Genomic DNA, 15019 nt, shown 5'->3' with positions numbered 1-15019 from the left:
ATTACGCTTCAGCCTGTAATATCCCACTACTGGGCATAGGCCTCCTTCCCCATGGATTAGAGCTTAATCCAACACGCTGCTCCGATGCGGGTTGGGGCATATATTCCATATATGTATGATATGAGTAACGATCGCTATCAGATGTACATGATAACAACCAGGACTGACGGCTTAACGTGCTCTCCGAGGCACGGTGGGGAGACCCACAAGGACTGGACCCAGACCACGACAAACACCTGTATGGCCAATACAAATGTTTGTCATGTGCGGAGATCGAACCCGCAACCGCCAGCGCAACAGGTACAATCCATGGCTATGACCGTTGCGCCAACGCGGCGTCTTGTTATTATTAAATATGCATGATTAGGGATAATTCAAAAAGTACCGGTCAGATATAGTCTCGATCAAATTTAAGCGAGTACACAGAAAAGAACCAGCTTTTGATTAAAACTAGATTCATCAAAGTAGTATAAATAAGAATCAGTAAAAAGTAAAAAGGTCATAATTATAAAAAACTAGCTGACCCCGCAAACGTTGTTTTGCCATATATGTTAGTAGCTCCGGTAATCCCCCCTTATAACTTAGTGGTATGAAAAATAGATTTTGGCCGATTCTCAGATCTACCCGATGTGCACACAAAGTTTCATTAAAATCGGTCTAGCCGTTTCGGAGGAGTATTATAACTAACATTGTGACACGATAATTTTATATATATGATAGTCCATTAAAAAAAGTCCTATTTTTTTGAAGTCGGTTAAAATTATTGTAGATTACTATGGTTAAGTATTAAAGAACCCTATTATTATAAAGATAAATTATTATCAATCAAATGTTATCAATTATAATTCGGATACTGGAGTTATTAAGATGTTCAAGTACGTCATTATAAATTTAAAAATTTAAATTTATTTTACTATCAATTTCTTTGTTTTGCATTATACTAAAGTCGGCGTATCATTTTTAAGTAATTAGTAATATAGAAGTAATTAAATCATAATAAAAGTATGAACATTACTATAAACAAACTAAACAAATAAAAATTCGGATAGAAAAAAAAAATAAAAAAAAAATACAGTCGAATTGAGAACCTCCTCCTTTTTTGGAAGTCGGTTAAAAATATATGGATATATTATGTTAATTAACATAAATTAATTTTAATATTATTAAAAATTTATATGTACTTCAGTTATCTAGACTTTTTTATATATTTACTTCTGATTTATTATATAATTTAATAGTATTTTTTTTTGGTTCACTTTTCCACCTGTGTGTATCTTAATTCATGACACAATAGATTTGACACAACACTACATTGACAAGTAAAATACAATACACATTATTATAAAGGCATAAATGAAAAACTGCGTGTCAGATCTCGCTTAAATTTAAATGGAACCGCATGAAAACCACCCGCTTACGATTAATAAAGAATCATCAAAGTCGGTAAACCCAGTAAAAAGTTATGATGTAATCCAAATAAAAAAATATAGTTGAATTGAGAAATCCACACACTAGCAGTACATAAACACACACATATCTTGGGTACCTTCTACAGACGCATCAGCAGGCCATCTAGACCATATCTAGACAAATCTAATGCAACCTAGACCTCTTTCGATCCGGCTTTTTTGTCAAACATGAATCTGTTTAGTGAACAAAATTTTGACTAGTCCGTTGGCGTTGTTTGTATTGGCCTTCTATGTGGTGGTTTTTAGATCACAAATAAATTTAAATGGGACCAAATGTAACGCACCATTTTTCGATTAATAAAAAATTTGTCGAAATCGGTCCACCCAGTCAAAAGTTCTGAAGTAACATACATAAAAAAATACAATCGAAAAAAAAAATAACTATTTAGCTATGATGATTGGCTGTTACCTATAACACAACCAAGCATTAAGTTGCTTACCATAAAAATAGACGATTTTTTATATATATTACATATTTGACTAGCCCGTTGGCGCAGTTTATCGTGGCCCTGCGTTTTGTTCCACGAGTAACGGATTCGATTCCTGCCTGAGTCTGGGTGTAATATTTATATTTTTATATGTATTATTTCTATGTATATTTATCAAAAAAATTTACCTTTAACAACCTGCTGTTATCTATAACACGAGCATTAAGTTGCTTACCATAGGACTAGGCGACCATGTGTATGTTTTATTATAAAAATAAAAAAATGATCAAAGTGTAGTACCGCTGACACCCACACAATAACAGCTGACCAGGAAACACGCTCACAAGGACAGTACTTTCACCGCCTTTCTATTCGACGCGCATCTCAGGTGAAGCTCAAATTATATGGGAGTTATTAGGCGGTTATAATTTGTATAACATTCAATAAAATAAATTGTAGTTGTTTTTTAAGTCTGTGAATATGTTAGTGTTTTCAAAAATTGAAATTTTTATAAAACTTTAACATTTATTTTGTAAACTTTAATATTTTTGTGCACATGTGATTATAGTAGAAGATCCGAACTAGATACGAACTTAAACCATCTGCTGTGGATAGTGGATGAAAATTATTTTATATTTAATTTGGTAAAAGGAACAAAGGGCGACAAATGAAACGTTGGGAAGATGACCTGAAGAAGGCTGGTCCAGTGTGGACGAGAATAGCGAGAGACAGATCTATGTGGAAAAATTTAGAGGAGGCCTATGTCGAAGGATAAGCAATCGATTGTCGATAAGAAATTAATATAAAAATCTTATTATTTATTTCTAAAAATTGTGGAACTTGTAATTGTGGAACAGTACAGTGGAGGCTTATTTTATTTATTTTTATTTATTAGATAAAATCGCGAAAGGGTTGACTGAAAAATCCTGGCCAGGCTATATTTAATTCAAAATTGAAAATTTTATTTTTATTTGAAAAGTATGAAAGCCTGTAGAAAATGCAAACTTTGGGTTGTCTATTATTTTACTGGCATAACTACTGGTGGCATGTTAACTGGGTGGCAAGTTTACCCACATGTTTGATAAATAAATCTTACATCAAAATGGGCGCTATTTAATTGCGGATACAATGACATTGGGTTACTTGCTAAAAATCTAGTCCGAATGGTGGCTACTATGTCACTACAACGCCAGAAATAGTTCAACCAACTTTATCGTGACGACGCTTTAGCGCTGCGATTACAGCACTGGCTGTTGCGCTGGTCGTCGCGGGTTCGATACTCGCTTACGACAGACATCCGTATCGGCCATATAGATGTTTTTCGCGGTCTGCACGCTTGTGCTTGTGTATTGTGTGTGTTTTTCCGGACCCCCGACACAGGAGAAAATCATACTGGGGGCCGTTGAGTGAGAAACGTTTATTTATTTATTATTTATCTTTAACATACTAAAGAAGATAAGTATTTAATTTTTATCCCTTAAGCAGATAAGTACAGATTATGTCTAGTTCGTATCTTAGACTATATTTATTATAAATAAAAATGTTGTACGTATTTCGTATTGTTATTGTGTATTTAAAAATTAAAATCTGCTATTAACGTTCAACATTTTAACATTTAGCTACATGCTAGATTTAATTTATATATATATATTTTTTAATATTTTATATTCGTTAAATTAATTGATTCACAGATCAATCTGAAATTTGAAATCTGAAAATATTACACTAATCTTGTGCGTAGTCTTTCATTCGCTTTTTTTTCGTCCAGTAGTTCCACTCCAATATAAAAATATATTTGTAATACTAGAAATAAACTTTCACGTCTAAAAATTTTACGTCGTAAACAAATTAAATGTTTCACATATGTAAATAATTTAACTGAGGCGCAGCGGGAAATATCCTATGCTCAAAATTCAGAGCAGCCCGACTGGGCTAATACCTTAACCTTACAGGAGCCACAGCTAAATAGCACTGTTTTTAAGCAGTGTGATGTACTTGTTGATAAGATGATTAGAGCACCTGTGGTAATGGGGGATACGGTCGGCATGGCGCTTGCGATGTTTCTGGTGTTACAGACGTCTATAAGTTACGGTAATCGCTTAACATCACGTGAGCCGTGCGCTTGTTTGCCGACTAAGTTATATAAAAAATATATACCTATTTTTTTAATCTTTATTTTATTAAGAACTTTGATCACGAAGTGATCATGTCACCCCTATAGGAGCTACTATACAATTAATCTCTAAAATAATGTACAAATATCGACGTCTTAATCCTATTAATACTAATCTGTATATCATCCTTGCCTCTCCAGACGTTTGATTGTATACCTATTTTTACGAAATGTAAGTAAAAAACTCATATTATTATTGTGACGTGTATCTTGTACTTTGTATCTTCATATATTACGAAATAACGGCTGCACAAAATATTAATATAATTTTATCGACAACTTCTTTACCTTGTGAAAGAAATTAAGAAACGTGTGTCACTTGAAGTTATTAAAGTTCGAAGTGTGTTGTAAAATACTACGCTGTTACCTAAGCAGTGGCCGGCGCATCCTTTCACTAGCATAGCAGTTGTAAAGGTGAAGCTGTATTGCGATGCTGTTATTAAACCACTTCGCGTTGCTTTTCTTGATGAATTGATTAAACATCCCTTGTTCACTTAAAATTTGACACAGCCTAAGTGACAGACAAATAGCTTTAAAAGCAATGTCAAACTCCGTATAGCATCTACATAGATTTTTGATCAGTTTAGATTTATAATTGAAGGCGGTAACGTTTTAATTTGTAAATAAAAAATGTCCGTTAATTTCCTTACTAATGAGAATTCAACACTTTTACAAATACGTTTAACTTAAAAGTTTCATTAAAATATATATACTTAATATATAAAATAAACATACGTGAAAATACTGACTTTTATTATTATAAATGCAATGTACAGTAAACCTTTTTTTATGAAATATCTCATTAGAACTCATAAAATTTTAATTCATATAACCTGAACCAGGCTGATCATTATCCAAATTAAAAAGAATTGTAACAGTTGAATAAATCCCGCTGCTGGTCAATAACTTATTCATCACATGGGGAAAGATTTTTAGATTAATGTATTCAGCTGCTTCATTGCAGGCTTGCGAATAATATCCATAAAAACCAGAACCAGATACCAACATTTTTTTAAACACAACTATTTTTCCTAAGCGAGAATTTCAATAGCAATCGTGGTGTTAATGAAACTTTAGCACCAGTATACAAGAATTACTAACCAACAAAAACTTTTAAAAGTTTCGCAATGGAACGTTAGTCTTATCACAAAACAACGTCAGTGGTGATCCGGACTATTACTGACATAATACCAGGTATTACTGAGCTCAACAGAACAGACCGAAGTATTCTATGATAATCAGACTTACTTTTATTCTATACACTTATCTTTCATTCACACTTAGTATAATATAAGCGTTATTACGCCTGTTACGTCCTCTAGAAACGTTGGGTAAATTGTGTAGCAATATATTTTATAATTGAGAAATATTAAATAGGTACAGCAGAAGTAACGAATGAAAATTATGGTCGACAATTTGAATATATATCGATATAAGTTCAATAAATATTGTAATAAGCTACCACAATCTTTTGACAAGTGTTATATACTGGTTCTTTCCTGTGTACTCGCTTAAATTTGATCGAGACTAGATCTGACCGGTACATTTTGAATTATCCCTAATCATGCGTATTTAATAATAATAAGACGCTGCGTTGGCGCAACGGTTACAGCCATGGATTGTGCCTGTTGCGCTGGCCGTTGCGGGTTCGATCCCCACAAATGACAAACATTTGTATTGGCCATACAGTGTTTGCCGTGGTCTGGGTGTTTGTGCAGTCCTTGTGGGTCTCCCCACCGTGCCTCGGAGAGCACGTTAAGCCGTCAGTCCCGGTTGTTATCATTTACACCTGATAGCGATCGTTACTCATAGTAGGGAATATATCCGCCAACCCGCATTGGAGCAGCGTGGTGGATTAAGCTATGATCCTTCTCTTACATGGGGAAAGAGGCCTGTGCCCAGTATAGGGATATAACAGGCTAAAGCGTAGCGAGTAAATGAAAATTGGAATCAACGGGACATAATGTAAATATCATCATAAGAACGTAAATATAATATAAAGCAGAAAATATCTTATGCAAAATATAGGGAACTCGTGAAATGCCTAAACCTATAGGAGAACTATAGGACGCCTTATAGGAGATCACAAAAAAATAATGTTACTCTGTAACTCTTAACTAGTCATTTGTACCTGTGGTGAGTAAGGAAGTCAATGTTTTTGAGGATGATTCCGGTTGCGACGGTAGGGTCTATAACTTGCTTTTTGGGCTCTTGGTGTTGCAAGCATCCATAAGCCACTGTAACCACTTACCATGAGTCACACCGTTCGTTTGCCGTCTTATTCGTTAAAAAAAAATTAGAATCTCTCAATGTCAATGTTGTGTGGGACTTATTTAGCTGATTGCTCCACTATGGATTTACGAGTAAACGTACTTCAGAAATTTAGACACCTCACACCTCCCACTCAACGGCCTAGTTGGATGAAATCTTTAATCGAAGGTCAAGAGACATAACATAAACACAAACACCACTCCAGCCCACAAGCCTGTAAGCGTCACACAACTTGGAAAAGTTCTCGTAAAGTAAATAAATAAACGCCTGACACTCAACGCCTTCACTAAGATTTACTCGTGTGTCGGTGGTCCGGAAACATATATGAACGCCTAGACCACGTTAAATATATCTACAATGCAATGTACCTCAAACCGTTTTTACTTATAGATAGATTATACTTGTAATTTTTAGATATATATTTACAGGATTCGTGATGTATTATCATATTCATTGTTGTCTTTCGTTGTTTTTTTTTTTTACATATACCTAAATATTTTAACTCTTTTCTTTTAAATGTCTCTTATCATGATGATGATGATACTGTTTTAGCACGGGCTTTAATTATCTTACTGTTTTTTATAGTTTGTTTTATACTTTTATTGATGAGTCAATTTGTCATAAGATAAATATTTATTGTCAGTATAAGTTTCGAAACAACTGCTTAGAGTGTACATGCTGATTTAGCCTTTAAGTGTGGTGTAAAGTGTAAGATATTCTATTATGTTTAACTGTGTACGAATGATAAAAACTACTCTATACTACGTTGGCTTCATATATAAATAAATAAATGCAAATGTATGCAATTTGCAGGGATCGAACCCGCAACCAGCAACTCTACAACCACAACAGAGTTGTGCTTTAACTCGTTGATCAAACAAATTCTAAAGTAAATAAATACTATGTACCTATAATGACTATTTTAATAAATTAAACAGAATTTACAATTCTTTCTACAAACGGAAACACTATCAAAAACGGATGCAATTAAAAATACTTCAAATACCATTTAAAAAACACGAAACGAAAACTGCTTCTAAAAGTTACTAAGTTAATAGGTTAAAGCTTAATCACCGTTGTATAATACGAAACCAGGTGGTGACCGTTATCGGATGGTGTAAATCTCACCATTCACTTTCGCTTCTTTGCCGCTCTAACATAGTCTATTCGCGATAAGGAAGAAGTGACTCATCGCTGTCACTTAACCTAGTCAAATCTCTTGACCATTTAAATCATAATATTTTGGTTGTTTAAAGTGACCAGTTGACGGTTTAAGATATTTTATCTAATTAAAATAACAGTGTAAGCGTGGTAAATGTACTGAAAAACATTATACATACGCTAGACTATTCGTTTTAAGAAAATAATGATTTATCACTTAGCTTGGTCATACCCCTTGGCCAATTGAATCTATAGTATATTAGACACTGCTGCCCGTCTTCGGCCTGTGTATTTCAAAGTCAGCAGTTGGATGGCTATCCCGCCATCGATCGGCTTTTTAGGTTCCAAGGTTACAGTAGAACTGTTTTATCCCTTAGCCGCTTCTTACAACACCCACGGGAAGAGAGGGGATGGCTATATTCTTACTGCCGTAAGTTACTGTGGTAAGTGGAGAGATCTCCGGGAGGGGGGGTAAAGGCTTAGGGTCACCAACTCTGGTGTTGCAGGCGTCCATAGGCTTCGGTATCCGCTCATCATCAGGCGGGCCAAACGATTATTGCCGCCTATATATTATCAAAAACTTTCTTTTAAGTACGATTTTTTAAGCGTGCTTAAACTGCGTGACAGCCATAAGTCACTGTTTCCTTAACGAGATTAAACTACAGAACTATTTTATGGTAGATTATTTGAAATCAATTATATCACAATAACAGTTTACTGTTGAATGTGAGATGTTCAAACATGATTGGGTATCTTCGTTACGTAGAAAATTGTACAATGACTTTTTATGATGCTTTTCTAATTACATATTTTATTATCTCCACGCTTATCTCGTTCATTTGTTTTTCTTTTTTTTTTTGTTTATACTACTTATTACTACTGGACTTAGGACTGTCCTCCCGTGATCATAGTTGCTGTAAAGTATCCGAAACTTTGGGTGTGTAAAAACCTAATAAATCGCGATAAAATCCGAAAAAGTTTTTTCACTATAATTACTGAAATTCGCGTAAACATTAGAAAATTTATTACTATTCTTTTTTTACATAAAGGTTAGAAAGGAAGCTACTTTTATGTATCTCTTAGTATTTTAGGTTATAGCTAGGCATAATTATATATTTATTTTTTTAATATACTTTTATAAATATCTTTATAAATATAATATTCTCGAAAAGTATTTTAGGCTATGAAATATCACTTTATAGACCTGTTTCATTATTGTGGATAACGTTTATCTGCAACTAAGTTACGATTAGACTTTAACAGCAGGAGGTAGAACAGCGCATTACGACCAGTTTCACCTCAATAAACTACAAGTTTTAGGTTCATATTTTCGAATAGAAATTTCTCATGGATACAGTGAAACTCGATGACGATCATCCGTCAATTAGCGTTTTCACTAATGAAACACTATGACTGATAGTAAAACAACAATATCCTTAAGGTTATCCTAGGTAATAGACGGTATATCCCTGACCAACGGTGCGATGCTTCTGTTTTTTTTTTTATAGCACTAGGTCGGCAAACAAGGGTACGGCTCACCTGATGGTAAGCAATTACCGTAGCTTATAGACACCTGCAACACCAGAAGCATCACAAGCGCGTTGCCGACCCAATCCCCAATCCCCCCAGGAGCTCTGGTCACCTTACTCACCAACAGGAACACAATACTCCTTGAAAACAGTATTATTTTGCTGTGATCTTCTGTAAGGTCGAGGTACTACCCCAGTCGGGCTGCTCCATATATTTTGAGCAGGAAATTCCTGCTGTGCCCTACCTCAGTTAGATACAGTCAGTAGTTCTGGTGTTGCAGGCGTCTATAAGCTACGGTAATCGCTTACCATCAGGTGAGCTGTACGCTTGTTTGCCGACCTCGTTGTATATAAAAAAAGTACATACTTAAAATTTGAACTGTAAGCAATCAATACAACATTTAGTATACAAACATGCACGTGTAAAGTAGACCTCTTAAAATTTTTCCATTAATATAAATATGTATTATTGAGTAAACATTAATTTGCTACTCGCAAGCGGCTTTTGAACTCCAGCAAAGTCAGTAAAAGTAATATTATGTAATATGCCGGTTTTTATGCGTTTTGCTTACATATCGAATGTGTGCTAAGATGTGACACAACACAATACAATACTTACCTGTCTATTTACCTATCATTATGTTAATCTATCTTTCTATCAATCTACCTATCTATCTATTTATCTCGTATCTATTTTTTTATATAATTAAAAAAGGAAACGCAGAATGAATATACAATGATATGTCATTGTAATCTAGAGAAGTTCTACAAAATTAGATCCTACTTAAAAAAATATTCAAATCACCATTTTTACCATTTAAATTCTTTATTTACCACCTTCATTGTTGAAGTATAACTTCTTTACGCACGCTTAATTTGTGGAGTAAGCTGGTGAATGCTTGACGAGGGCGTTACGTAAAGTGTGATCGGGTAAGACGAACGGAAGTTGAGAGGGATATATAAGCTAGATGGAGCTAAATAAGTTTTACTTCAGTCGTGTGGTCTAACTACTCACTCGTTTTTTTCTATTACACATTTCTATTTCTATTACATATTGGGGTAGTTAAAAATACGTTAAGGCTTTTGTTACTGCCCACGTGTTTTCTGTCGCCCGAAGGTTTGAGCGGCAGAATATACCTATGGGCATTATGTCCATCTTTTGTTGTAACTGTATAATTTGTCGGTCAGTAAAATATTTAAATAGATAATGAGAGATATGAACAGGCGAAAAAAAATCATTTTTTATCCGCTTCAAGCATAACATTAAATCATTTCGTAGAATATTATCGTTAAAAAAAAACTTTAAGAAGTGCATATCATATCCTTTTAGTATTAAATAAGCTATGTAAATATATAATGCCTTTTTAAATAATCGTGAAAAAGTTGATTTTATTGTAAACTTCATGTTCTCTATTTCTTCAGTTCAAGAGATGTTCTTATTTATAATAAGTTTAACAGTTTTTTTTTAGTTATGTACCTATTCTCTACTTTATTCCTTTTATAAAATCTGGGACAAACATCAATTTAATCAATTATTACACCTTATATTTCATGAAATATCATCTTAAATGCACAGTTCAAATTATTTTCGAATTGAAAATAAAAAATCTATTCAATTATCGGTTAAATAAATAATAGTAAAAAGATAACTAAAAAAGCACGCTTATAAATATAAACCAAACTAAAAAGGAATAATCTTATCAAATTAATCTATTGTCATCGATCCTCGATAACTCTACTAAGTTTAAATGTAATCTGAACGTTTGTAGTGGATCAAAATGAAGTCCAAATGAATCACTTAGTCAAACATACCAAGCCAATAAAAAGCGTGTAAAAACTAAGTGAAAAAAGCAACATACATAGCACTGAAACCTAATGCGACGTAATAACCGCAAGATTACGGAACACGTGTATTATAGTTTGAATGACTAATTAATGTCATCATGTCTCGTCTTATCGTCACGCCCCGTCTCTATGACTCATTCTGAAAAGGAAGTCTGTTACCAAACAGGTTTTTTGAGAAATTAACGAATAATCTGAATCTATGTAATAATTAATTCATATTTTCTTTCAACAATTCCATTGACCTTTTTAATCAGTCAGTCAGTTCAGCCTATCGCAGTCCACTGCTGGACATAGGCCTCCCCAAGTTCGCGCCAGACATCCCGGTTTTCTGCAATCCTCATCCAGCCCACACCAGCAATCTTACATTGATCGTCGGTCCAACGGGCCGGAGGACGTCCCACACTGCGTTTGCCAAGACGCGGTCTCCACTCCAAGACACGTCTGCTCCAACGGCCATCGGTCCTGTGACACAGATAACCAGCCCACTGCCAACGTGCTAATTCTGTGGGCTATATCGGTTGCTTTCGTTCTATTGTGGATAGTCTCATTTCTAATCCTATCTTTGAGAGAAATCCCAAGCATATAACTTTTTAGTAGTTTTCTAATATTTCGTAATAGGTACTCATAGGTATGAATGAAAAATTAAGAAAATAACGCACAAAATTTTGGAAACTCAATAGTTCACCAGGTAAGACAACGTTTGCCCAGTACAATAATACATTTATAGACCATACAAATATTTATTTCCTGATCCCTAACATAAAGTTCCTCCTGAACGCTGTTCACTGTAAGATATTAATTATTGGTTTTTATAAATATTAATAGTACATTTTTTTACCAATAAAGATACACCATATTCATGTGGCTTTCCAAATATTTGTTTTTTAGTTGCACACCGAAATATCATACATTTTGTGTAACCTAAATAAACAAACTTGAAAAGCAAACTTTGTCAAGTAGCAATATTAAACTGCGACGTATTGTGTCACTTACTGTTAAAAACTAAACTTTACGAAATATATAGAATCGTAAAATATGTGTTCATCTGCAAATTGATTTGAATTTATTCTAAAATAGTCAATTGTCCATCGACATGAGACCGCCAAGGCTCGACAATCTCCTCTCGGATTGCACAAACGTATTCTCGTTACCGTAATTTCGTCAATGGTAAATGTTTAAAATAAAGTGTAGGAGTAAAGTGTTTATAGCTATTAGAAACATCAACTATTATGTATCTATAATTATATTATAAAGAAGAATGATTTGTTTGTTTGTAATGGATAACAATCGGTAAATATCCTGTTCTCACTAGAAGGTACTACCTTGACAGTTTAAAAATGCAGATATATAGAATATAGCTCCAGCCTGTAATACCCCACTGCTGGGCATAGGCCTCTTTCCCCATATAAGAGAAGGATCAAAACTTAATCCACCACGCTGCTCTGCGGATTGACGGATATGCTCCCTACAATGAGTAACGATCGCTATCAGGTGTACATGATAAAAACCGAGACCGACGGCTTAACGTGCTCTCAGAGGCACAGCGGGGAGACCCACAATAACTGCACAAACACCCAGACCACGGCAAATACCTGCATGGCCAATATAAATGTTTGTCATGAGTGGGGATCGAACCCGCAACCACAGGTGTAGCACCAAACGTCTGTTAAAAATCTACGCGTAGTATTTAGTTATATTATTAGTATTAATTATATTTTTTTAATAAAAAAACTAGTCTCTTTTAAAACATTTTTAACATATTTTAAAGTACTTTACTAATAAATTGTTGACTTCATAAGTCCCAGCTTCAATATTAAAAGTAATTGCAATCCAAACGACAAACTTTATGAACATTAATTTATTTTTGATATTTAACTCTTAGACCTAATCTAATTGGTGTTGTTAGTTCCAGAGCTCATTACGATTTACCTCGACAAATGTATAGAATTACTTTGTTCTTCTTATATTTCATTAAAAAATATTTATTTACGGAAGCGTTTGATTATTCGATTCAGCTAATGACATTATGGGACAATGATCTATTGCACAAAATTTAAAATATTTTATATTTGTATGCCTATTATTGTTTTTAATCAAGTCCTGGGTCTTAGTCGAAGCTTATGAGGCACATATATTTTGAAATGAATCAATAAATATGATTAAAATACGCACACAGTCATCTTCCTAAAGTAATATTTATAATCAAAGATAACACTATCTAAGATTTTGTACCATCTGTCAATCAACGTTACAGCTCATTAAGTAGATACAATTGAACTCAGATGTTATCAAAAATATTACGTTATTAAAAAATCATGACTTACGAAATATACTTAAAATTAAATTAGTCCGCCTATTATCTATTATATTATTGTAAAAAAAAATCGTGACTTCATCAATAGAGGTTTTAAACTAATAAGTCAAAGATGGTTGTAACTTGGTAACTTCAAGGTGCAATTATTGGTTATGAAAGGGAAAAACATTGATGTACAATAATTACGGGTGAAGAACGACGAAGTGATTTACTAAAGTTCGTATTAGATATACTGCACTGAAGTAGGGTAGGAAATATCTTGCTCTAAAATCTGGAACAGCCCGACTGAGGAAGTACCTCAACCTTACAGAAAAGCACAGCTAAATAATACTGCTTTCAAGCAATGCTGTGTTTATGTGATGAGTAAGATGACCAGGGCAGGGCTCCTGAGGGGGATTGGAGGTAGGGTCGGCAACTCGCTCGCAATGTTCCTGGTGTTGCGGACGTCTATAGATTACGGTATTCGCTTACCAACAGGTGACCCGTACGCTTGTTTGACAACCTATTTATATAAAATAAGCAACAAAATACAGTTCAACAGTTAGACTTTTTTATTTGCAATTAATCATTATTTAAACGTCTCAAAAGAATGTCACACCATACTATACGGCACTGCAACAATCTAGTGTAGAGCTTTAAAAAAATAATTAAATATTACAATTATTAAAATAATGTGCAAATTAAAATAAACACGAACAAGTTGGCCTTAAAACATATATGGGCACATCAATTTACGTATAATTGTTAATTGGTCATCATATCTTACGAAAAGAATTTTATCATTAATTGTAATTAGTAATTTTAGCATATAAAGTAACGAACGTTTCATCTACGTAATGTTTCTTGTGACGAAACGTACGTAACCGCAACTAACAAACTTTTTACATTTTAATTATTTATTTATTCACACTTTATCGTATACCACAAAACTATACTAATATTTATAAAGCAGAAGAGTTTGTTTGTTTGTTTGCGCGCACTAATTTTTGGTAGTAGTGGCTTAAATTGAAAATTCTTTTTGTGTTGGATAGTCTATCTACTGAGAAAGGCTATAGGCTAAACAATATTTTAGTATATGTTTTTCCTCAAAATACGTGGGTGAAACTACAGGACACTGCTAGTATATCTATATAAATGAAAATTAATTACCAAAATGTATAACGCGCATAGGTTCCGAACGACTGCAACAAGTTTGATATTTTTTGTATCCGCTATTTTCACACTTACAAACATACACACACACACACACACACATACATATCAGCCTATCGTAGACCACTGCTGAACATAGGTCTCCACAAGCTCGCGCCGAAAATGGCGTGAACTCATGTGTTTTGCCCATAGTCACCACGCTGGACCGCAGGGCTGGCTTTGTCGCAACGAAGGTGCTGCTGCCCGTCTTCGGCCTGTGTATTTCAAAGCCAGCAGTTGGATGGTTATCCCGCCACCGGTCGGCTTTTTAAGTTCCTAGGTGGTAGTGGAGCTGTGTTATCCCTTAGTCGTCTGTTACGACACCCACGGGAAGAGAGGGGGGAAAAATGAGGTGGTCCCGTTGGATCGGAAAATGGATTATAAAAATTGTAAGGAGATATATTATAGTATATAAAATAAATATAAATTTATATATTAATACGAGAAGCAAAAACTTTGTACCCCTTTTTTTATAAAAATTGCGTGGAGGATGGCGTATGAAATTTTGCACATTTATAGAGAAGGCCAATACAAATGTTTGTCATGTGCGGAGATCGAACCCGCAACTGCCAGCGCAACAGGTACAATCCATGGCTGTGACCGCTGCGCCAGCGTGGCGTCAGGTGTTTGCCGTGGTC

At 34.3% G+C, this 15019-nt stretch overlaps 1 long non-coding RNA gene across 1 annotated transcript; it reads left to right on the top strand.

Moving 5' to 3' along the window:
• Nucleotides 1–3946: 3946 nt before the first annotated feature.
• LOC123661694 lies at nt 3947–13703 on the top strand. The gene is made up of 2 exons (XR_006744386.1): nt 3947–4006; nt 13668–13703. It is a non-coding gene; the product is annotated as an uncharacterized LOC123661694 (long non-coding RNA).
• Nucleotides 13704–15019: the final 1316 nt, after the last annotated feature.

Source organism: Melitaea cinxia, chromosome 17 (genome assembly GCF_905220565.1).
Source record: "Melitaea cinxia chromosome 17, ilMelCinx1.1, whole genome shotgun sequence".
Classification (NCBI taxonomy): Eukaryota; Metazoa; Arthropoda; class Insecta; order Lepidoptera; family Nymphalidae; genus Melitaea; species Melitaea cinxia.
The sequence above is the reverse complement of the archived record's forward strand: the minus strand, read 5'-3'. Positions and strand labels throughout refer to the sequence as shown.